This window comes from Drosophila miranda, chromosome XL (assembly GCF_003369915.1).
Source record: "Drosophila miranda strain MSH22 chromosome XL, D.miranda_PacBio2.1, whole genome shotgun sequence".
NCBI classification, from domain to species: domain Eukaryota; kingdom Metazoa; phylum Arthropoda; class Insecta; order Diptera; family Drosophilidae; genus Drosophila; species Drosophila miranda.
In genome coordinates, this window is record NC_046673.1 from 12,812,546 (window position 1) to 12,835,112 (window position 22,567).

Here is a 22,567-nt window from a genome sequence, read left to right on the forward strand (position 1 = left end):
TTTGAACTGCTTATAAGACTTTTTGAAACGGTTTATGTAAAATTCCATATTTTCCCTTTGAAATAAACTTTTATTGAGCACCGAAAGAAGTGATGAATCGGTTATGAAAGGGTAATGTGAAATGAAATTTGAAACCCCTTCTTTTGAAAACTAAATCTCACTCTTTTGGGAATAACAGCTCCAGAAATATCCCCATTTCTTGGACACATATGGCATTTGGAACACCTTCTAGTCTTGTCTAGTGTCCTTTCACTTATGGGAACGTTTCTACAAGGAAAGAAGAGCACATCCGGCTCTTGTGGCGCGTATTCTGTTCCTGCCTCCAACTAAGGGCAATCCGAAATGATTGAATCATTGGCCAGCATCCGTTTCCTGACGCCCCCCATCCCCCTCCTTCTCTTCTGGAGACAATACTCCCTTTGGGGTCTTTGGCTTTTCGACACTAGTTTCCCCTCCCCCTCCCCACCATCCGAGGAAGCTTAATTAGCCCGGAAAGGGAATTTGCCCATGAAATGCGCGAAAGGTGAAAGGAGTCCGTTCTTGCTCTCAGGATTTCAACTCCTTTTCATTGATATTTGATTACAGGGAGCCCTTTGTGTCGTGTTTTTTTTGTTCTACCTTCTCTTCCCCGTCGCCTTTGCCTTTCTCTTCTTTTCTTTCCTTTCCTTCCTTCTTCTTTTGGCGGCTGGTTGACATTTGATGTTTTTTTTTGTTTTCTTGTGCCCCACGGGAGGTAATGCGCGCGGTTTCTGCCTCAAATTTCAATCGAGGCATCGAGCCACTTAAGCGGTTGAGTGGTAGAGCGGCGCGGTGCGGGGCGCTAGAGCGGTTACTGTCATTCGATATTTTTGCCTAAAACGGGGTTTCAGGTAGTCGCCCGAGAGTCCCGATCCCTCGTCAGAGGAAGCAAGAAAAACCAAAACAGCCGCATGGAAAAATTAGATGTACAAATTGTTAATGAAGCCTTGGCCATGCCACAAGGATGCACCAAGGAAGGAGTGGATGATGTGAAGCTGATAAAGGATACCAATTTTGGGTAAAATGTGAGAAAATGTATACATCTTTCGGGGGGGGAGTGGAAGAATATACACATTTTGTCTCGAATCAGTCAAAAAGATACCAATTTTGGGAAGATGAAGTGCAAAAGATACTTATTTTCCGAAGATGAAGTGCAAGAGATAAATTTTTTGGGAGGATGCAGTGCAAAAGATACATTTTTTGGGAGGATGCAGTAAAAAAGATACATTTTTTGAGAGGATGCAGCACAAAAGGTACATTTTTGGGGACGATGATGTGCAAAAGATGCATATTTTGGTAGTAGAGTAAAAAAGATAGATATTTTGGGAGGATGCAGCATAGAAGACACATTTTTTGGGAGAATGGAGTGCAAAAGAGTCCAATTTCGGGAGGATAAAGTGAAAGATACATTTTTCGGGAGGATGCAGCATAAAAGATACATTTTTTGGGAGAATGGAATACAAAAGATACCAATTTTGGGAGGATAAAGTGCAAAAGATACTTATTTTCGGAAGAGGAAGTCCAAAACATACTACTTTGGGGGGGATGAAATGCAAAAAATACATCTTTGAGGAGGATGCAGTGCAAAAGATACATCTTCGGGGAGGACGCAGTGCAAAAGATTCATATTTTGGTAGTAGAGTGAAAAAGATACATTGTTTGAGAGGATGCAGTGCAAAAGATACATATTTTGAGAGTATGCAGTGCAAAAGATACATATTTTAGGAGGATGCAGTACAAAATTTTTTGGAGGATGAAGTGCAAAAGATACATTTTTTGGGTGGATGCAGTGCAAAAGATACATATTTTGGGAGGATGCAGCACAAAAGATACATTTTTGGGGAGGATGATGTGCAAAAGATGCGTATTTTGGTAGTACGGTAAAAAAGATACATATTTTGGGAGGATGCATAAAGGATACATTTTTTTAAAGAATGAAGTACAAAAGATACCAATTTTGGAAGGATAAAGTGCAAAAGATACTTATGTTCGGAAGAGGAAGTCCAAAAGATACTACTTTGGGGGGGATGAAATGCAAAACCTACATCTTTGAGGAGGATGCAGCACAAAAGATACATTTTTGGGGAGGATGATGTGCAAAAGATGCATATTTTGGTAGTAGAGTGAAAAAGATACATTTTTTGGGAGGATGAAGTGCAAAAGATACATCTTTGAAGAGGATAGAGTGAAAAAGATACCAATTTTGGGAGGATGCAGTGCAAAAGATACATACATATTTTGTAGGCGCACAAAAAATACATCTTTGTTTCGAATCAGTCAAAAAGATACATATTTTTATTGGATTGAAGTCCATAAGATACATCTTTGGGAAGGACAGAGTTGAAAAGATACATCTTTGGGGAGAATAGAGTCAAAAAGATACATCTTTGGGGAGGATAAAGTGAAAAAGATACCAATTTTGGGAGGAAAAATAGCAAAATATACATATTTTGGCAGGATAAAGGCCATAAGTTACATCTTTGGCTAGGATAAAGCGTAAAAGATACATCTTTTGTCAGGATAAAGGCCATAAGATACATCTTTCTCTAGGATAAAGCGTAAAAGATACATCTTTTGGTAAGATAAAGGCTAAAAGATACATCTTTTGTTAAGAACCAATGAAAAGATACATCTTTTGGTAAGCGAGAACCAAAAAGCTGCATCTTTTCATTAATAAAGTGACCAAAAGATACATTACATTTGTCGCAGCAGAATGAGATACTCTCTCGCTCTCTCTCTCTTTCTGTTTTGTCTTGTCTCTTGAGCCTCCGCCCCAAGGCGGAAATGAAACGCCAAGTGCCCCCCGACGCACAGAAAAAAAACAACACGGGCTGAACCTCTGGTCTGCATCTGCCAGTCACTGTATCTTTGTATCTCCAGTCACTGTATCGCTGCATCTGCAGCTCCCCTAGTTGCTCCCTTTAATACTTAATCCCCATCCTTGATTTTCCCTCCGTCTTCTTCTTTTTTTTTTATATACTCTAATTTTTTGTTGTATTTTTTTTGTATTTTTTTGCGGGTGCAACACACTTTCGAGTACTCGAGAAGTGAGTCAGTGCCATGCCACAAAAGGCGGCATGGCCTGGAGTTTCCTTCCTTCTGCTGTTGTTCCCCTTTTTCCCTATTTTTCTCCCTTTCCCCCTTTCCCTCTTTCCCGCTTTCCCTCTTGCTGTTTTTTGTTTTTTTTTTTTTTTTGTTATTTGTTTTGTAGGGTAGCTCCGTGTCGGGCAATAACCCCTTTTTTTCGGCTCTGAGGGGGAAAACCGCGCAAAAATGTAGCACCAACACCGCCCCCCACCTCCCCCACACGGTACTCCTCGAGCAGCTCCAGAGGAAAGTCATGAGGCACGAGGGTGATGGGAAAATTTTGTTTTTATTGAAGATCGAATGCTCTTTTGTGGGTTTTGAAACGGGCTGGAAACGGACTGGAAACGGGCTGGAAACGTGGATGGAAACGGGCTTGGAACGGGCTTGGAACGGGCTTAAAACGGGCTGGAAACGGGCTGGAAACGGGCTGGAAACGGCCTGGAAAGATCTTAAAGATCTTTGAATATCTTAATTAATAACAAACCGTTTATAAATTCCCATCGAAACGCTTCAGCCTGAATCAGCTAAGAATCGGCTAAGAACTGGAGTTTAAACGTTTAAAATACTAAAATTATGACTCCCTTTACATTTATTTCGATCACCTTTGAAAAGGCTTTGAAGTAGAGATGGAATCAGTTAATAAACGGCCCTGAAACCGTCGTGAATCTCGGCTATAAAACGACTAAGTGACAGTCGTTTGGGGCTGTTGGAAATAATGAAATTCTGCAAGCTTTTCCATATCCATCTCGATGATGAATCGGCTATGAACTGTAAACAAAACAAAAAACAAAAAGAGAAAGAGAGAGAGAGAGAGAGAGAGAGAGGGAGAGAGAACCCTGGGCAGCCGTTGAAAGTAACGCCGCCGAAAACTGCTCCCCAGCCGCCGGTTGAAAAAGTCGTAAAGCAGTCGCTGCCATCCCTCACGCGCTTAAAAAGGGGGCGGGGCGGGGCCGCCCTAGCTAGGGCCAACAACCGCAGTGGGGTGCTCTCCCTCTCGTTGCCCCCCCCTTTCAGCTCAGTTTTGTCGTAACTCTCTACGAAACTCTCTGGCACACTCTCTCCCCTTTTCACTGGCAGTTTTCCCCCAGTGTTTCATTTTTTTTTGGTAGTTTTTTCCCGGCCTGGCTTTGATTGAGAGGAGAGTGCAGCACAGCACCGCCAAATGGGGGGAAAAACTGTGACTCGCAGTGTGACTGCGGCTCAAGTCATTAGGCCATGCCCCCTGCCCCCTGCCCCCTGCCCCCTGCCTGGAGCTGGGGGCTACTGCCTTTTGTTTGACATTTTCCGCGCTGGGGTCCTTCGAGCTGTGCAAAAACCAAAAGTCATTGTATCTTTGCCTGACCGAAAAACACCAAAAGGGGGGGGCCTAGCGGGGCGTGGTGGAATTTTTTGTTGGCAGCATTTTCCTCAATGGATGTATCCTTTCACTTAGGGGCACACTTTTACGGGCACAGTGGGGCAACAGGTGTCTTTTGGGTCCCGCCATCGCCCTTGCTGCCCCAAAAGGTAATCCATGGACAAATCAATCAATTTATGGCCAAAATTCGATTCACCCGCATTCGTCTGTTGCTGTTAATGAATCATCTGCTGGCAATTAATGAATGATTCACTTCATTCGTTTTATTTTTAATTTTGTAACTTTTTTTGATATTTTTTCATTTTTTAATTTATTTTTTTTTTATGTTTTTAATTTCTTTTTTTTTAATTTTATTTTTATTGTTTTTAATTTTATTTTTATTGTTGTTAATTAATTTTTTTGTTTAATTTACTTATCTTTTTTTTTTGTTTAATTTACTTTTAATTTTTTTTTGTAAAATTTTTTGTATTTTCTTAAAGATTAAATTTTTTGCCACCGAAAAAAGAATCTGTGTGATCCAATTAGTGCGCTTTTGTCCCGTTACCCCGCCCCTTAAAGATTCCCCCCTCCCACTTCCTTTCACCATTTTTGTGCTCTGCAGCCACCACCCCCCCCCCCCCCTTCTCCCCACTCCCCTTGCGTTGTCGTCGCTGCACTTAATTTTCATAATTAAAAAACTTTACCTACGGAAAATCTCATGTGCGTGTGCCCCATGCAACGCCGGCCCACCCCCACCCCCCTTTACCCCGCTACTTCCCCTTTTCGGGTTGATACGCACATTGGATGTAATTAATTTATGCAAATAATCAGAGACGCCGCCGCTTAGGGTTGGGATTGGGGATGGTGGGGGCTGAAGGGGTGGCCAATTGCAGTAGCTCCCCGACAGCAACCCCTCAGCCCACCCAGCACCCCTCAAAGCATATTAAAATGAATGACCCTCGCCATACGATGTACTCCTTGTCCCCTTTCCCTTTGCCATGAAGGAGGCCCCCCCTCCACCAGTCTCTGGCTCCCTCTGGAGCGCCTGGATTAAGTAGACGCTACGCCCCTTCCTTCCTCCTATTTTTTGCATTTTTTTTCGAGCACTTTTGGTATTTTTTTCGATTTTCTTACGAAATATATGTATTTTCCTTATTTTTTATTAGTGTTATTTTTATTATTATTATTATTATTTATTTTTTGTATTATTATTATTTATTTTTTTAATATTATTATTATTATTATTATTTTTTTTTTTTATTATTTTATTTAATACTTGTTTATTAAATATTTTATTTATTTGGTATTAATTATTTATTTTCATTATTATTTCATTATTTTATTCATGAAACGGTTGTTCAACGAATAAGAATTCAAGTGAATAATGAATGAATAATTGCGAATAATGAATGAATAAATCCGAAAACCAACTAAATACCAAAAGAATAAAAGCGGAAAACGTGAGGAGCATTAGATTAAGGGACAAAAACAAGTGTGAATACAAGTGAATAACTATGAATACTTGGTACTAAGCTAGCGGCATTCATTGGGGGCATTCAAAGGCTTTCGGTGTCGTTTGTCTGTATTAGAAAAACATTAAAAATATTTCTTAAAAATGTGATTTATGTCCTGCTCGATATTCCACGAATTCCTGCACTCATTTCCAGTCCGTTTCAGTCCATGAAATACGATCCTTCCGGACAGTTCCACGAAAATTAATTTCGCTAAAAAGCGAATGAAGGGCAGGAAGGGGGAGGGGGGGAGCGGGGTGGGTCCCTCTCGCCTTCTTTAACGTCCCATTAAAATTGTTGGGCCCAAAGTTCGTTTCGTTTTTGGCCCCAAAAACACCTGAGAAAAAAAAGCACTTAAAATTCCACAATCCTCTCCCCCCTTCCCCCCTCTCTAACGACCGTTGGACGCCGGCAAACGCTTAACGCATGGGCAACAAAAGGCTGCCCCCCCCCACGCCCCCACCGGCCGTTCCGTTCTGCTTTTGTTTGAGGGATCGATCGCGGAATCGCAATGTTGTGGGGCTGCTGCTACCCTGTAGATGGACTTTATTGAAATTCCCCATCAAAAAGGAAGGATTTTCCATCAGGCAGCAAAGGCTGCCCTTTTGCAGGGTATCACAGTCTTCGTTGCCTTTGAAATGTGTGCTCCTGGAGGGTAATTAACTGTTAAACGAGTCTTGCGGTCTGTCAGTGGGTGTGGCACTTGCATGTGTGACCGGGGGCGGGGGCGTGTGTGTGGGTGTATTCTGAATGTTGTGAGTGTTAGTCACTCGACAGACACGATACGAGTCTTACGAAATGTGTCATTAAAATCAAATTTGATTTTTGACTGCTGCAGGAAGCCCCACACTCATTCACTTGCTCTCTCTGTCTCTCTTACTACTACTCTTTCTTCTTTTGTTTATTCCATCCTTTTCCCATCAAAAATAAAGCGAAATTCCATCGAAGCGTTTTCCGCGCGTTTTGCAAGCGGTTTTTCCTGCACCAAGAGTTTGGTTTTTTTGCGCTGTTTTTGTCGCTTTCTTCCGTTTTTCCTCTGCTTTTTTCGCATTATTTTGAACTCTTTTGTATCTTTTTTTGATACTTCGAAAATCTCTTTATGGCTTGCAAGCGTTTTGCCAGCGTCTTTTGCAGCGTCTTTTGCAGCGTCTTTTGCGCGGTTTTTGTCGCTTTTTCCGTTTTGCCTCCTCCTCTGTTTTTTCCGCTTTTTTTTAACTCTTTCGTATTTTTTTTAATTTTTTCCTAAATTTCTTTATTTTTTGCCAGCGTTTTTTGCAGCGTCTTTTGAGCGGTTTTTCTCGCACCGCCTTCTAATCCTCTTTCTTCGGCGATTTCTTTCGTTTATCCGTGGTCTTCTGCTACTCCTTCTTCCCTTTCTTCTGCTCCTCTTTGTTTGCTGTTTTTCTTTCTTATGGAAACCGGAAATTTTCCATCATTAGGTGGGAAATTTGATTTTCACTTCGTTTTCAAATGCTTTTTCTTGGAATATTTTTGGCAGTATTTTCTGCCTGTGACCTTTTATCTAAAGCGGAAATCCCTGCCTTCTGCCAGGAGTCTGACTTTTGTTGTGGCGACAGAAGGGTGCGAGGCTGCAGTGGGGGCAATGGGAGGCGGCAAGGAGGCAATGGGCGGCGGCTGAGGGGCAGGATGGATGGCTTTCCATGAAAATTCGAGGGTATTAAATGCTTCCAGCTGGCAGACAGACATCGCGGAAGGAACTCCAAGAACCCAAGCTTTTTTCCACCAAAAAAATACACCTAGAAATTGGAGAAAATAGGTTCCAGGAAGGGGTGAGGGGATGGTGAGGGGGGGAGGACTGAAAGCAGACGAAGAAAAATGATAAAGCAACAGACGCGCGCCCCAAACCCGGGAGCCAGGAGCCAGGAACAGTCGTCGTCGTCGTCTCCTCCGATAAAAATTTCGTTTTGGGCGCCAAAAAGAAAAACAGACCAAAAATCGCCCATGGAAAACAGGAAGCAATGGTGTGGGGGATTTTTGTGGTGCATTTGTGGGTGTGGGGGAGGGGGGACAAATGATAAATGAATTTGTGATAAATGAAGCAAAAATGTGGCCAAAAACGTAGCACAAAATATTCTTTATAAAGGGGAGCTAAAAAGAGTGCCAAGAAGGGGCCAAAGGGGAGTCCAAAGGGGGGTTCTCTGTGGCGGCGGCGGGGTTTAGAAGGTGAAATCTATATCGAATTAGGGCAGGGCGGGGGGAAGGGAACACTGCCACATGGCCACGTGGCCGGTTAACGTATCATTCATTCGTTTGGACAATGGAGAAGATTCGGACTAGGACACTCGGAGGCAGCAGACATTGGCTTTTCGGGGCAAAGCGAGGGAGAAGGAGGTGGGAAGAAGGAGGAGCCACAAGGAGTTGGGAGAATACCAGCAATAGGATCCCAGAGGAGTAGTCGTAGGAGTGGAATGTGCTCTACAGGGTATCCATTGGGCATCCATGGGGCATCCATGGGGCATCCATGGCGCATCCATTGGGCATCCATTGGGCATCCATTGGGCATCCAAGGGGCATCCAAGGGGCTTCCATGGGGCATCCATTGAGCATCCAATGGGCATCCATGGGGCATCCATAGGGAATCCAAGGGGCATCCATGGGGCATCCTCTGGCCATCCATTGGGCATCCTTTGGGCATCCTTTGGGCATCCATGCGGCCTCCAATGGGCACCCCACCGCCCCCCCTCCCTGCACAGGCAGCACCCCTCCCCCTGCCCCTCCCACCCCCCTCGCATAATCATCCATCAGCCATCCATCGATTGTTTTGTCCAGACTTTGGCTTTCGTCGTCGCCTGTTCGCATAAATGATGATGCTGCTCATTTCTGGTTCTCTCTCTCTCTCTCCCTCCATCTCTCTCTCATTCTCCGCCTTATCGATACGATACGGATACGGATACGAATGGTGTGTGGGCCGGCGTTGTTTTGTTGTTGAAATGCTGCCGCCGCCGCCTAAGTCGCTGATAAATGAGTTTTTTTTGTTGTTTTTTTTTTGGACGTGGGAAAATAATTCATTGATTTACATGCGGCACCCATGGATACACTCACTGACCACTGACACTCATAGAAATTAATGCGGGTGGGGGCGGGTAGGGGTGGGGGTTCGACCGTCTAGACATTCGTCTTTGGGGATTCTCGGATTCTCAGATTCTCATGGATCAAGTGGCGCGCAAAAATCTTTTCCCAAGAAAATTGCAAGCACAAAAATAAACATTTTGGACCAAAAGGAAAAACAAAGTCCATTCTGGGCTTAAACGTGAATCAAATGAATCAACGAAAAAGTTGAACCAAGATGAAACCCAAGAAGAGAAATGTTGAACAAATCCGTGGAGAAAAAGGGGGACAAAGGTGGAAAATTCATAGGAAAATATGCGCGAAAAAATCTTATAAATTCAGGATGTAAAAAAAGTGCAAAAGTCCATAAAAATTCGAGCGTAAAATGTTTTAAAAAAATTACAGAAATGAAGGTAGAAAAGGCGAAAAATCTTAAAAATTATGTTATAAGAAGTACAAAAAAAAAATAATAATAATAATAATAAAGTACAAAAAGTAAAAAAAAAAATCCAGAAAAAATTAAGGTATGTCAAAAGGAAACTACAAAAAAAAGGCAATACAAAAATTGAGGTATACAAAATTAAATGAAAAGTCTTAAAAATTAGTGTATAAAAAATAAAATACAAATCAAAAAAAATTAAGGTCCAAAGAGTAAGACATCTACTAAAATAAAGGTACAAAAAGTTTTAAAAAAATTTACAGAAATTAAGGTTAACAAGTTTTTTTAAAAATCTACAAGAATAAAGGTAAAAAAAAATTGTAAAAAATCCACAAAAACTAAACTAGAAAAATCGAAAAATATTAAAAATTAGGTTATAAAAAGTTACAAAAAAATCTACTAAAGTTAAGGTATAAAAAGATACAAAATCTACACAAATTAATTTTTAAAAAAAATCCACAGAAATTAATTTATAAAAAATTAAAAAATCTACAATAATTAGGGTACAAAAAGTATAAAAAAATTACAAAAATTAAGGCATTAAAATAAACAAAAAATACAAAACTTAAGGTATAAAAAATAATCTACAAAAGTTGAAGTTAAACAAATTTAAAAAATCAAAACAAAATTTGGTTATAAAAAATATAAAAAAATTTACAAAAATTAAGGTATTATAATAAAAAAAAAATACAAAAATTAAGGTATAACAAGTAACAATTTAAAAAACTTCGTGTATAAATGGTAAAAAAAATGTACAAAAATTAAAGTATTAAAATAAAAATAAACTAAAAAAATAAAGATATAAGAAGTGCAAAAAAAATCTACCAAATTTAAGTTTTACCTAGAGCTAAAAAATCCAAAGATTCTTGCCCACAAAAGTGTAAGAAAAAGGCAAAAATATTCAAGAATTTCGACCACTTTCATGAGTGTAATTTGTGTTTGGATACTTTGAATCGGTTCACGAATCAGTGAATCACTTTTTGAATAGCTTCCTTTTTTCCTATGGGCCAATCTATTTGATTATTTTGATTTTGTTTGTTTTTCTGTGTGCCACATTTAATTGATGGCCAAAAAAGTGCCACTCCCCAAAGCCGGCAACCGCCCCCGCAGATATTTGTAGTATACATATATTCATTTCCCAAATAATGACCACAAAAACTGTCATTAGACACGGCGCATAAACAGCGCCAGAAAACACAACAATAAAAGAGGGAGGGGGAGCGTAAGGGGGAGGAGGGGGGAAGGGGGAGAAGAATTAAAGTGTATGGCAAACAGAGCGCAACGCATCCGATGATGGCATTGCAGTGGAATGGAATGGAATGGAATGGAATGGAATGGAATGGAATGGAATGGCATGGAATAATAATAATACTCAAATTCGATCCTTGAGATTTTTGTGTTTTTTTTTGGGGTATAACTTCTTCTACTCCGACTCCTCTTAGCACTCCTCTTCCTACTCCTTTTAGTACTCCTCTTAGTAGTCTCCTTCCTACTCCTTTTAGTACTCCTCTTCCTACTCCTTTCAGCACTCTCCTTCCTACTTCTCTGCCTACTCCTTTTAGTATTCTTCCTACTCCTCTTAGCACTCCTCTTACTACTCCTTTTCCTTCTCCTATTCCTTAACTGCTACTCCTATTTCTAGTCCTCCCACTCCTGCTCCCACTCCTGCTCCCCACTTGAGGCGCTTCTCGTAGTAGTTTTACGAGTGGAAGACACACACACACATATTCATAAATTGGATATTCATTGGCATGGGGGGCACAGCACTCATGCACTTGTACTCCTCCTCCTCCTCCTCCTCCTCCTTCTCTGGTGCCTTTCTGTTTGTTCATAATTTGTTCCTGGAGAGAAGAGGAGGAGGAGGAGTAGGAGTAGCGCCCAAGGTGGTTGTAAAAGGTGTCTATTAGGCATTTACCCTCCAATTTAATTGATTTTAAAGCCAAAAAACAGCGTGTTTAGACGGGGGTAATACCTCGTTACGATTTTTATTTATTTCCAGTTTTTTCTTTGCCCTGTAAACAACATACCCTTTGGTCTAAAGGGTAGCCCCTCAAAAAACGGACAAAATTCAAATCACGAAAGTGTTAAAAAAACAAAAAGAAAAAGAGGGACACGGACAAGGGACACCCAGGGATTGGGAAGGGGCATGGGATGCCGATCCTCTCTCTCCCTCTCTCTCCCACAGTTCGAAACAGGTTTCTTTGGGCGAAAGAATTCTCTTTTTAGAATCGCGTTTTTCTCTCTCTCTCTCTCTCTTTCTGTCTCTGTTTAAAGTGGCAAAGCAAACCTGTTCTGCTTTCTGGGCCTCTTCTTCAATAATAAAATACTAATTTATTTACTAGTTTTTTTTTTTTTTTTTTTTGTGGGCACAAAAAAATACTCCAAAATCCATGGCGACAAAATACAACAACAAGCAGCAAAAAAAAAACTAGTGAGAATTTTTGCTATGGAGCGGGGAGAGGGGGTGCTGCTAATGAGGGGCAGGCAGAGGTGCTTCGTAGGAGGGAGGCAAAGGAGAAGAAGTAGGAAGAAGTACAACAAACAAAACGAAAAAAAAAGAAGAAAAAAAGGTTTCAAAGAACAACAATAAACGAGGCGGTGGAAAAAAACAACAACAACAAACAAACTCCGTGTGTGGCTAATCAGAATCAAATTGATTTAAATTTCAATGGTTCTTCGATGCCATCGAGTGGGGGGGGAAGGAGGGGAGAGCCATTCTAGGTAGAGCGTTGGGCGGCAGAGGCGACTCTCTGGGCAAGTGGAAGGAGAAAAGGCAATCGTCGGCCGTGTGTGCAGGTGAAGAGCGAGAGCGAGAGCAAGAAAGGGATGGGAGGCAGAAGAGATGACTATTTGCCGTCGGACTGTGTGGCTGAGAGGGGGGAAAAAAGGTTGGAGAGGGCGGAGTGCGTGCGTGCGAGAAAACAAAAACCACCGCGCGATAAGCAGATCGTAGCCGAGGGTCGGGGCCGGTTCGGTTCGGTTCGGTTCGATGCGGTCGGCTCGATCTCCCGCTGCCAATCGTCGGGCGTCGAGGGACAGCGCAGCGCAGCTTCCACTTTGGAATGTGGAACATAGGCATACAATTGCACAGCAATATGCTCGTTCTGTGGATGCCATTGAAGGTATACGTTCCATATATGTTCCACATAGGTTCCACATTCTTTTTTAATGCAATTTGGGTTTTTAATCAATGGAAATTTTTTGAAAAATTATAGATTAAATATTTTTCAACTTTCAGCCTTTCGGCATTTTCCCTGGTTTCACGCTAAAGGGTTTTCCCCATAACAAGAGGAAAAACAAACATCTATGTATTTTTCCACAGGTAAATGCTAATTAAAGGAAAAGCAACGGGGGAAATTTCTAGATAAAAAGGTACGAAATTCAAACAACAACAAAAACACAAAACAGGAAAAACATAAAGAAAGGAAAACCGAAACAGTGGACGTGGTAGAGTTTTCCAAAGCACAAGTTTTTCCAACTGGAAAATTGCAAGAAAGGTGAATCCTTGCAGAAAACTAAAGAAAACCCAGAGCAAAAACCATCCAAAAACTGAAGAAAACTCCCGAAAAACTAAAGGGAAACCCCCCCAAAAAACCCAAAGAACAATAGAAAATAGTGGAGAGGGGGAGAGAGAGAAAGTATCTTAAAGATACAGAAAAGCCAAACAACAGCAAAGGGAAAACAGAAAGGGCAGGGAGAGAGGGGGGAAGGAAAAGACAGACGGTGGATAGGCTTCGGATGTATCGGTAACTGTGGGGTGGCAGTGGGTGGGATTCCAAAAGTATCTACAAGTCGAAAGCGTAAACTTTGGCGCTCACTTTTGACAGCAGCAGCGGCTTCTGCCCCCCAAGATACAGATACTTTTCAAAGAGAGAGAGAGAAATATTTAAGGGTGCTGTATCGGGGCGGGGGTGGGTGGCAGTTGTCGTCAGATTCCTCTGCAGGCAACAGGTGGGCCCGGCCTTCCACTTACCTTGAAATCTGTTTTTCTTGTGCCTTTCGCTTCCTCGCTGCGGCTCCTCTTTCGGTGCACCTTTTGTTTCTGATCTGCTTATCTTCCTTTCGCTTCTCCTTTGCTCACGCTTCAATCTTCTTTAGAGACCTGGCTGCATCCAACAGATGCGCATCCTTTCAAATGGATATTTTCGTATCTGCACCTCGAAAGTTCTGCCTGAAAAAAGAAACGCCGCGCGGATTTTAGTAAATTTTTTATACAAAATAAAAAAATATATACATATATATACAAAAAATTAAATACAAATAAATAAATATTAATAATACAAAATAAATTATAATAAAAAAAAATAATAAAAAAAATAAGTACATAAACAAATTAATAAATAAAAATAATAAATAAAAAAAAATTATAAATATAAAAAAAATAGTTAATATATAAAAAAAATAAATAAAAAGAATACAAAAATAAATAAAAATAATACAAAAATAAATAAAAATAATACAAAAATAAATAAGAACAAAGCAAAAATAAAGAAAAATAAAACAAAAATAAATAAAAACAAAGCAAAAATAAATAAAAATAAAACAAAATTAAATAAAAGTAATATACAATAAATACCACCAAAAATACAAGCCAATTACTTTCATTTAAAAACAATTAAAAAATTCAAGAAAATTTGTTGTAAAAATTCGATTAAACAAAAAGCAAGAGCTTTCCTTTGAGGTTTTTCCTTTTTTGTCGTTTAATCATTTTTCTTGAATTTAAAAATGAAAAAAAAAACTTTCAAAGGGAGATTTCTGAATAAAAAAAAAAGAAACAGAAGAAAAACAATTTTCATGTGTATTGCTTTCATCTGTGCATATATTCATGCATTAGATCTGTGTATGGATTCAGCATTATATGTTACCATATAATAATATTATTATATAAATATTTTTTAAATAATATTATATTTGTATATCTTTTAAAAAGAGATTCTTTGCTGGCTAGTGCCTCAAAAACAGTCTTACATTTGTTAAAAATTAACAGTCTTCTTTTTTTACAGAAAAAAAATTTACTCCCCCCAGAAACCTAAAAAAACCATAAACTTCACATATAATTCCTCTCAGATCTCAGTTCTCATATACATATATATATATACATACATATATGTACAAATATCTTCAACCCGATTTACTCCATTGCTGGTTAACACCTCCCCAGACCTCGTGGTGGCGTGGTGAAACCCAATTCTTGGCTCCTCTTTGAAGCTCTCTTTTTACTGATTCACTCTATGATTCAGCCACCGCAAATGAATATCCATCATAGAACCTTTGGAAATAAACACTCTTTCGATTGCCAAACCAGTCCTCAGTCCTCGCTCCTCATTTCTCCATTCATTCTTCATTCGAATCTCCTTTTCATTTCCATTTCAGACCCTTGGACAAAGATTTATAGATTTATTTCTCCCTTTTGAGCGGGTTTTTTTATTCCCAAAAAATATCCATGCCTCAAGTATGTTTTAGGGGGGAAAAAAGGAGAACTATCTTTTGTTTTTGGGTTAGAATAGTTCATTCTGAATTCTACAATTTCCACAAAAATAGGGGGAAATAACAACAAAGAATTGATGGCACCAGTTGATACCCCAGCCCCTTCAAAGCGCCTTTATTTGGGGAAATTTTCTTCAATTTTTTAAAATTTATTCCAATATAAAATTTTACAAAATTTCGATATTTTTATTTTTTCCAAGTTTTTAACTTTTTGTCACTCCAAAATTACTTTAAATATATTTCATTATTTTCCTTCCTTATGTTTTTTCGAAATTTCCTTCATTTTCCTCATTTTTCATGTCTTCAAAGCCCTAATTTAGTCGCCTATATCCTCACTCGCTGTAAGTGCTACCCTGTAAACAAAGAAAAACTGCGCAAAAGATACTCAATCGAATTAAAATGCATTCGAGTAGCAATGACACTGACACCTCCGTCCCCTCCTTCGGCTCCTCCTTTTGCCCAAGCAAAAAGCAAACAAACAAAAAATATAAGAAGGCAAAAGGCAAAAGATACTCCGTCGCCCGAAAGATGCAGATACGAAAACGGCGGCCAACTTCAACTTAAACTGTGGCAAAAGTTATTGCAACTTTTCGGCCGCCCCGACGCCCCGCAGGAGGAGGAGGAGGGCATCAGAGGCTGGCGAAAGAGAGGGAGGGAGAGAGGGAGGTAAAGAAGGGCAATAAAGAGGCCGTAAAGATGGGATACATTTCTCTTGCATTGCCAGGGTATATCATTTGATCTTGAGCCTTAGATTACCCCCCATTTCGCCATTTCCCTATTACCCATTTACACTTTTTTTTCTTGAATTTTCGCATCATTTTATTCGGTATTTTTTAGTCGATAAGACGGGATAAGACCTCAATATTTGGTTTAATGCGTGACCAAATGGGGATTGTGGGGAAAAGAGAAGTAGATGGTGCAGAAAGGTGAAAGAAAAAGACTGCAGGAAAGGATCCATGAAGTGAAGGAAAGGAATGGCTGAGGAGGGTCTTTCTTTACAGAGTTTCAAATCATCGACACCAGAAAGTATTTCTTTCTTTTTTGTTTCTGCCTCCAGAAATCGCAATAATTCGCCTTATATGATCCACACCATCAAGTGCGTTACACCCCCCCAGCGAGAGCTCCTTTCCCCCCTCAAGTAGATCCCACATATACCCCCCCTTTCTACGTCCTTTACCTTCTTCAAGGATTACCAATACAGTATTCCCTGCTCTTCCCTCAACTTTTGACTGTTTTATCCGCAACAACATCATTTTTTTCCCCTCTTCCCACTCCCTTTTTCCACCAAAGATGCTTTTTAAATGATTAAACGCCAAGAATTACCACAAATTTCTGCCAAGTCTCTTATTTTTCTTCTTTTTTTTGTTTTTGGTCTCAGGGCCAAGTTTTTGCTGCTGTTTTTTTTTTTATTCTCTGTCGCTTCTTCTCTTGTTTTTGCTGCTGTCTGTTTCGGTTCTGTTTTTTTCCGCTGAGATTTCAGATTTCGTATGGAATGACATTACGCCCTGTCATGGTGGTGGGGGAGGCGGGGCAAACTGGGCCGCCAAATGTCACGCAGAGGCAGCGACGACTCCTCTCCACCCCCCACCACCCAATAAATATTCAAACATTTTAGCCATCGATTTGTGATTTTGATTTGATTCATTTTTAAGGGGCAGGGCAGAGGTGAATAAGAAGGGGAAGAGAAAAGAAAAGATGAGAGAACTTTTTATGATTTTTATTATTTATTTGATTGACTTTTTGGTGCCTAGAATGAAAGATTTTTTTCTTTGTTTTTTTAAAGAAATATTTAAAATTATTGGAATTTAGTTTGAAGACAATTTTTTTTAATTTTAAATCTTTTTTTATGCCTTTTTTTGGTGCCTAGAATGAAGGATTTTTTGTTTGTTTTTTTGACGAACTATTTAAAAAATGTGGAATTAAGTTTTAAGACTTTTTTTTATTTTTTAACATTTTTTGAATGCTTTTTTTTGTGTCTAGGATTAAGAATTTGTTTTATTGTATTTTGAAGAAATATTTAAAAATTTGGGATTTTAATTTGAAGGCAATTTTTTTTTATTTTTAAACTTTTTTTGAATGCTTTTTTTGGTTCGTACAATGAAAGATTTTGTTTTTGTTTTTTAAGAAATATTTAATAATCCTAGAATTAGTTTGGAGACTCAGTTTTTTTAAACTTTTTTTAATGCTTTTTTAAATTCCTAGAATGAAGGATTTTTATTTTTTGAATATATACAAATTTTGGAATTTAGTTTGAAGGCAATTTTTTAAAACTTTTTTTGAATGCTTTTTTGGTGTCTAGAATTAAAAATTTGTTTTTTTGTTTTTTGAAGAAATATCTAAAAAATTTTGGAATTTAGTTTAATTCAATTTTTTTTTTAACTTTTTGTGGTTTCTAGAGCGAAAAAAAAATAAAATTTAGTTTAAAGTTTTTTTTTTAATTTAAACTTTTTTTTGAATGCAATTCGAAAAAGAAAAGGAAAAGGCAAGGCTTTTCCACTAGAAGATTGTATTTTTAATAAATGCTTTTGACTTTTTTGAAAATTCTTAAAACTTTATTCCTGAATTTTTATAATTTTCCCCCATTTGCTTAAAAAAAAATAGTATTACTTAGGGAAAATTGCGAAGGAAAGTCTCTCATCAGCATTCAAAAATATTCCAAAAGGTAAGACCCCGAGACGTGGAAGAACGGAAGTTTTCCACCATTTAATTTCCTTGGATTTTTCCCACAACTATTTCGCTTTGTTTTCGCACTTGTCGCCTGCCACAAAACGTTGCATAAATAGAAACCCCCTCACCCCAAGACACCGCAAAAAGAAAAGCAATAAAAACTAATAAAGAATACAAATTAAAATAACAATAAAGCAAAAAAGGAGAGAAGAGGAGAGAAGAGAATAGAACCTGAGGGGTTTTTCCTCAGAGAAAATGCAGTGCGAGGCAGAAAGGGAAAATTGAGGCAGAAATAAATTGAATCCGGAATTCAAAGATACATTTCACGCCTAACCAACAGTTAAGCTTCCAGTTAGGAGGCAATTTATTAAGGCAACAAAATATATTCCAACAATTCTATTTAAATATATGTATGTCTAATTTATTTCCTCTCTTTCTCCTTTCCTACGCTTTATTTTCGTTGTATATTTTCTCCCACTAATTTCCTTGTTTTTCATCTTTCCAATTAAACAAAGAATATAAATGGAATAAAATTAGGACCTCAAAGCCATACACATTCTTTCCCAAAAAAAGCTCCATTTTCTTTGCACATTTGTCTATTATTTTTTGTATTTATTATCGCAATGAATTTCCGCATCTTTTGAATATTCTTTTAGAGAGCTTTCTCACTTATTCGATGCTTATTTATTTTTATTTTTTTATTATTATTATTATTTTATTATTAATATTTTACTATTATTATTTTATTATTTCATTGTTATAATTTTTTATTTTTTTATCATAATTATTTTATTATTATTATTTAATTATTCTTTTTTTTTAATCTTATTTTATTATTATTTTTTATTGATATTATTTTATTATAATTACGTTTTTTATTGTTATTTTTTGATTATAATTAGTTTTTTATTTTATTCTAATTTTTTTAGAATAATACATATATACATATATATTATTATTAATTTTTTATTTGTTTATCATAACTATTTTATTATTATTATTTTATTATTATTAATTTTGTATTATTTTATTATTATTAATTGTTTAACTATTTCTATATGTGCTGAGATTTTTCCATTCAGAGGAAATCATTTTTAGTTATTTTTTTTGGGGATCCAAAAAGCAAGTATTTTCTGTTCATCTGCCAATTGGGAGGGGCGGGCGGGGGGATATGTTATTGTGGGAGGGAAATCAGTCAGGGGAATTATTGCTAATTATGAGGGAAAATTATGACAGGGATTCATCAATTGAGAGTACGAATATTATGGGATCGAACAGATTTTTTTGTTGGTTTTTTTTCCCCTCAATTATCCCCGTAATCTCTTTTTATTCGCACTTATTCACACTCTTTACTCCTCCATTTTGTTGCCTCCTCTTGTCGGCCTTTTTTCTCTCTTGATCCCCCTTTTATCCCCATTTATTTCGTGTATTTTTCCTCTCGATGTCTACCTTTTTAATTGAGTGAAAAAAGAACACGTCAAGAAAGCGAGAACTTTGGAGATATTATATTTCCGAAATGATTTTTCAATCGAAATACGTGAGGCGGAGGCAGAGGCAGAGAACTCGTATTTCTCGATTCAAGGCGTTTGATAAGCGTTTAAAAAATACTAAAAAAATACAATACGAATACAGGAAAATTCTGGCTAAATGGCTGGCTTCCCCCCTTGCCACTCCTTTCCAGGCACTCATTTTTTCTCCACAAATTAATTCTCGAAAATCGTTTTGTCATGGCTCTGTTTTTTTTTCTCACATGACAATTGTCGTCTCTCCCTTCCCTTCTTTCTCTTTTTTGTTTTATGCACATTCACGGTCAAAACCACTTGACCTCCCACACACACACCCCCCCCCCTTCCCGTCAGAGAGGGAGGGGGCGTAAGACTTGTCATCAACTTTTTCTCTGAAAACAAAAAACTGAAGAAAATTACGCTGGAAAAACAGAGCCACAAATGTCACAGGGAAATCAGCTTTCTGGATGAAATAATTTTCCATTTTTGAGAGACAGGCCTGAGAGTGAGACTTCGCTGCTCTTCTCTTTTCGACGGCGTGAGAATATTTCGGGGGAAGAATTCTCTAAGGGGCCAAAAAAAAGCTTTCCAGAGGCCTCTTTTTTTCCTCTGGCGAATGGAAATTCGAAGTTTTCTGCAATCTATCCATCATGTTTATTCCTTCTAACCTTTCAGAACTCTTTCCATATCCATCTCCGAATTTCCACATCTTTATGCACTATATTCTTTGCATTTCTTCTATCAAATTTCTCCCACTTTATCGCCATTTCCTCGTTTTTATCTTGATTCTCTAAGCATTAAATGGTCTCAAGTTTTCTTTCGAATATATTTAAAAAATTTCTACAATTTTATTATCAGCAGTGTCTTTTATTTATCTAATTTTTAACTGTTTCCTACTATTCGTACGCGTTTATTTGTTTATTTTTTATATTTATTTCTCCTTGAGGAAACATCTCTCTCTCTCTCTATCTCTTCCTTCTTCTGCTTCGCATCATTTCATGCCATATCTTTCCATCTCTAAGATTTCCTCTCTATCTCTGCCTCTCTTTCTCAAACTGATTTCCAATTTCTTCCGGGAATCCACAATCCACATTCTTCTTCCCACAGATCCCTCTGCTCTTCTCCTCTTGCTCTACAATTCCCACAGCTTCTGCTCTGCTCTTCTCTTCTTTTTTTTGTGGTTCTACCGTTTTGTTTATTCCGTTTATATCTCCTTTGTTTTTGTTTTTATTGTTTTTACGGCATTCTTTGGGAACCTTTTTCCCCGTTCCGTTTCCTACCGAGTGAGGGAGAGAGGGAGGGAGAGGGAGAGTGAACGACATCTTCATAATTACGGTTAATGTGGATGTTTAGTATCTTTTTTTTCAACTAAAATTTATGCGTTTTATAAATTATTGCAACAATGGCTCTTAAAGAGAGAGAAAGAGAGAGAGATATGAATCCCCTGGTTCCCTTTTTTCCTAAAGGGAATTCGCCCTTTTCTTTACGGCGAAATTTCGTCCTTCTTTGGCACAAAAATAAATGTATATTTTTTAGATTTCCGCTTAATTGGCATTCGAATTGGCGTTTGTGGCTCATTATCCTCTACTCGTTGCCCCCTCTGGCTGGCTCTCTTATGCAACACATTGACTGGCACTTAACCTGCCACATGCCCCTGCCTCTACCCCTTCCTCCCCCCCACCGCCATCATTTAAATGTCAGGCACTTGGCGCGCTAGAAACTAAAACTAAAACTAAAATCATTTGCCTCACAGCCAAAGCGAGACAGAGAGGGAGAGACGGAGAGAGAGAGAACACTGACAAACAGGAACAGAGGCTTGCGGGATACCCTATGAAAAACACAGCAATTTCAATTTGAATACACATGACGGCAGAGGCCTATGAGAAAATGTACGGACTACACTCCAAAGAATATAAACATTCGAAATACATTATTTTGTGCTGATCAAAATCGTAGTGCCCTTCGCCTACGAAACAAAAGGCTACCGTACCCTAACGGAGTGCAAAGAGAGGGAGAGCCAGCCGCAGCGGCTTGATCTGCACAACACAAATGCGCACATAAACACACACACACACACAGGCATAGAGCAGGTAGCAGCAGCCGCAGCGGCCAGGCAGATCTGCATCTGTTTCTCTCTCGCTCGCTCGCACTCTAGCGCAAAATGCAAGTGAATGGCACAACACACAAGCACACACACAAACAGCACAGCACAACACAAAAGCAATATTACGGTTACTGTTTCGTTCTCCTTCTATGTGTACTTCTTCACATGTTTTGTATTCTCCTACCTTTTCTTCCTTCCTCGAAATTTCGGTAAATTTTGCAACTTTTTTGTTTTGTTTCTCGTATTTCTTGCACACTTTTTCTACTCTTTCGCTTCTACTCTTTCTTGCACTTTGAATATTTTTCCTTTTTGCTTTGATCTTGGCTTTGGATTTTTGCTCTCTTTATTCTCAGATTTCTCTTTGGGACACTTTAACACTTTTTTTTGTTGGAGATTTTTTTCGCAGGAGCACAAGAAAAAAATATATGCTAGATTTTGTTGTTGTTTTCGCGGCGTTTCGGATTTCGGAGCGATCGAATCGAATGGGAAAGTGGAGTGACTGAGAGAGGGGTCTATCTTCCTTCCCGACAAAAACGCACAATCGTTTCGAATTATTATTTATTTTATTTGGGTTTTCGACAAAAAAATACAGACAATTTTCAAAGGAAGTCGCGGCTGAACCGGTTTTTGGATAATTTCTCCTTTACACACACCACACACACGCGCGCACACGCACACGTACACGTACACGGCTAAGAGGCAGCAACAGCACGAGAAATTCATCCGACGACGAGTTTTCTGAATTCAGAAAAAATTTCGACACTACGTTGTTACCTTATCCGCGGCCGAAAAATTTTTGTGAGATTGTGAGACACATTGGGGCGGCAATTCAAATACGCCCGCCCTCAGATGTTGCTGGCGCTCGGACACATGTTGCTCGGCACGAAACGTGTGTTGCCGGGGAGAAGATGGGTATGGCTAGCGGCGAAGCGGACAAGAAAATACCAACGCCTGCTAGGGTGTTCGCACCCTATTTGTCGACATAGCGTGTTTGTTTACAGGGCTTGTAAACAGTCAGAGCATATTGTTGATCAAACACGTGGAGGTGGGGCTTGTGGGCCTGTGTAATGTTGCTGGGCATGTTTTACCCTGCGTTCCGTACCTTTCCAAGGCACAGAAGTTCGAGTCGAGGCTCACACTTGCGTATTAAGTATGAGTATAAGTGTTAAGTATGAGGTTTTGCATACCCTATGTTTTATGGCTAAAGTGGAAATTATTTTTTCCAAGCTGCTTCGGAAGAAATGGCATTAAAACCCAAATTTGATAAAAATTTTCCCTGAACGATCTATTTTTGCCATAATTAATGTGAGAATAGCAATGCTATTTATGTGTAACTTTGGGCCC

General features: G+C 38.7%; 1 protein-coding gene across 1 annotated transcript in view; it reads right to left on the bottom strand.

Moving 5' to 3' along the window:
* LOC108157220 (putative uncharacterized protein DDB_G0277255) overlaps positions 1-22,158 on the bottom strand; it is a 120,762-nt gene extending 98,604 nt beyond the window's left edge. Inside the window, exons 1-2 of the mRNA XM_017289181.2 lie at positions 21,408-22,158; positions 13,434-13,631 (exon numbers count right to left, since the gene is read on the bottom strand). The gene's annotated coding sequence lies outside the window, so the exon portion shown is untranslated. The remainder of the gene's footprint in view (positions 1-13,433; positions 13,632-21,407) is intronic.
* Positions 22,159-22,567: the final 409 nt, after the last annotated feature.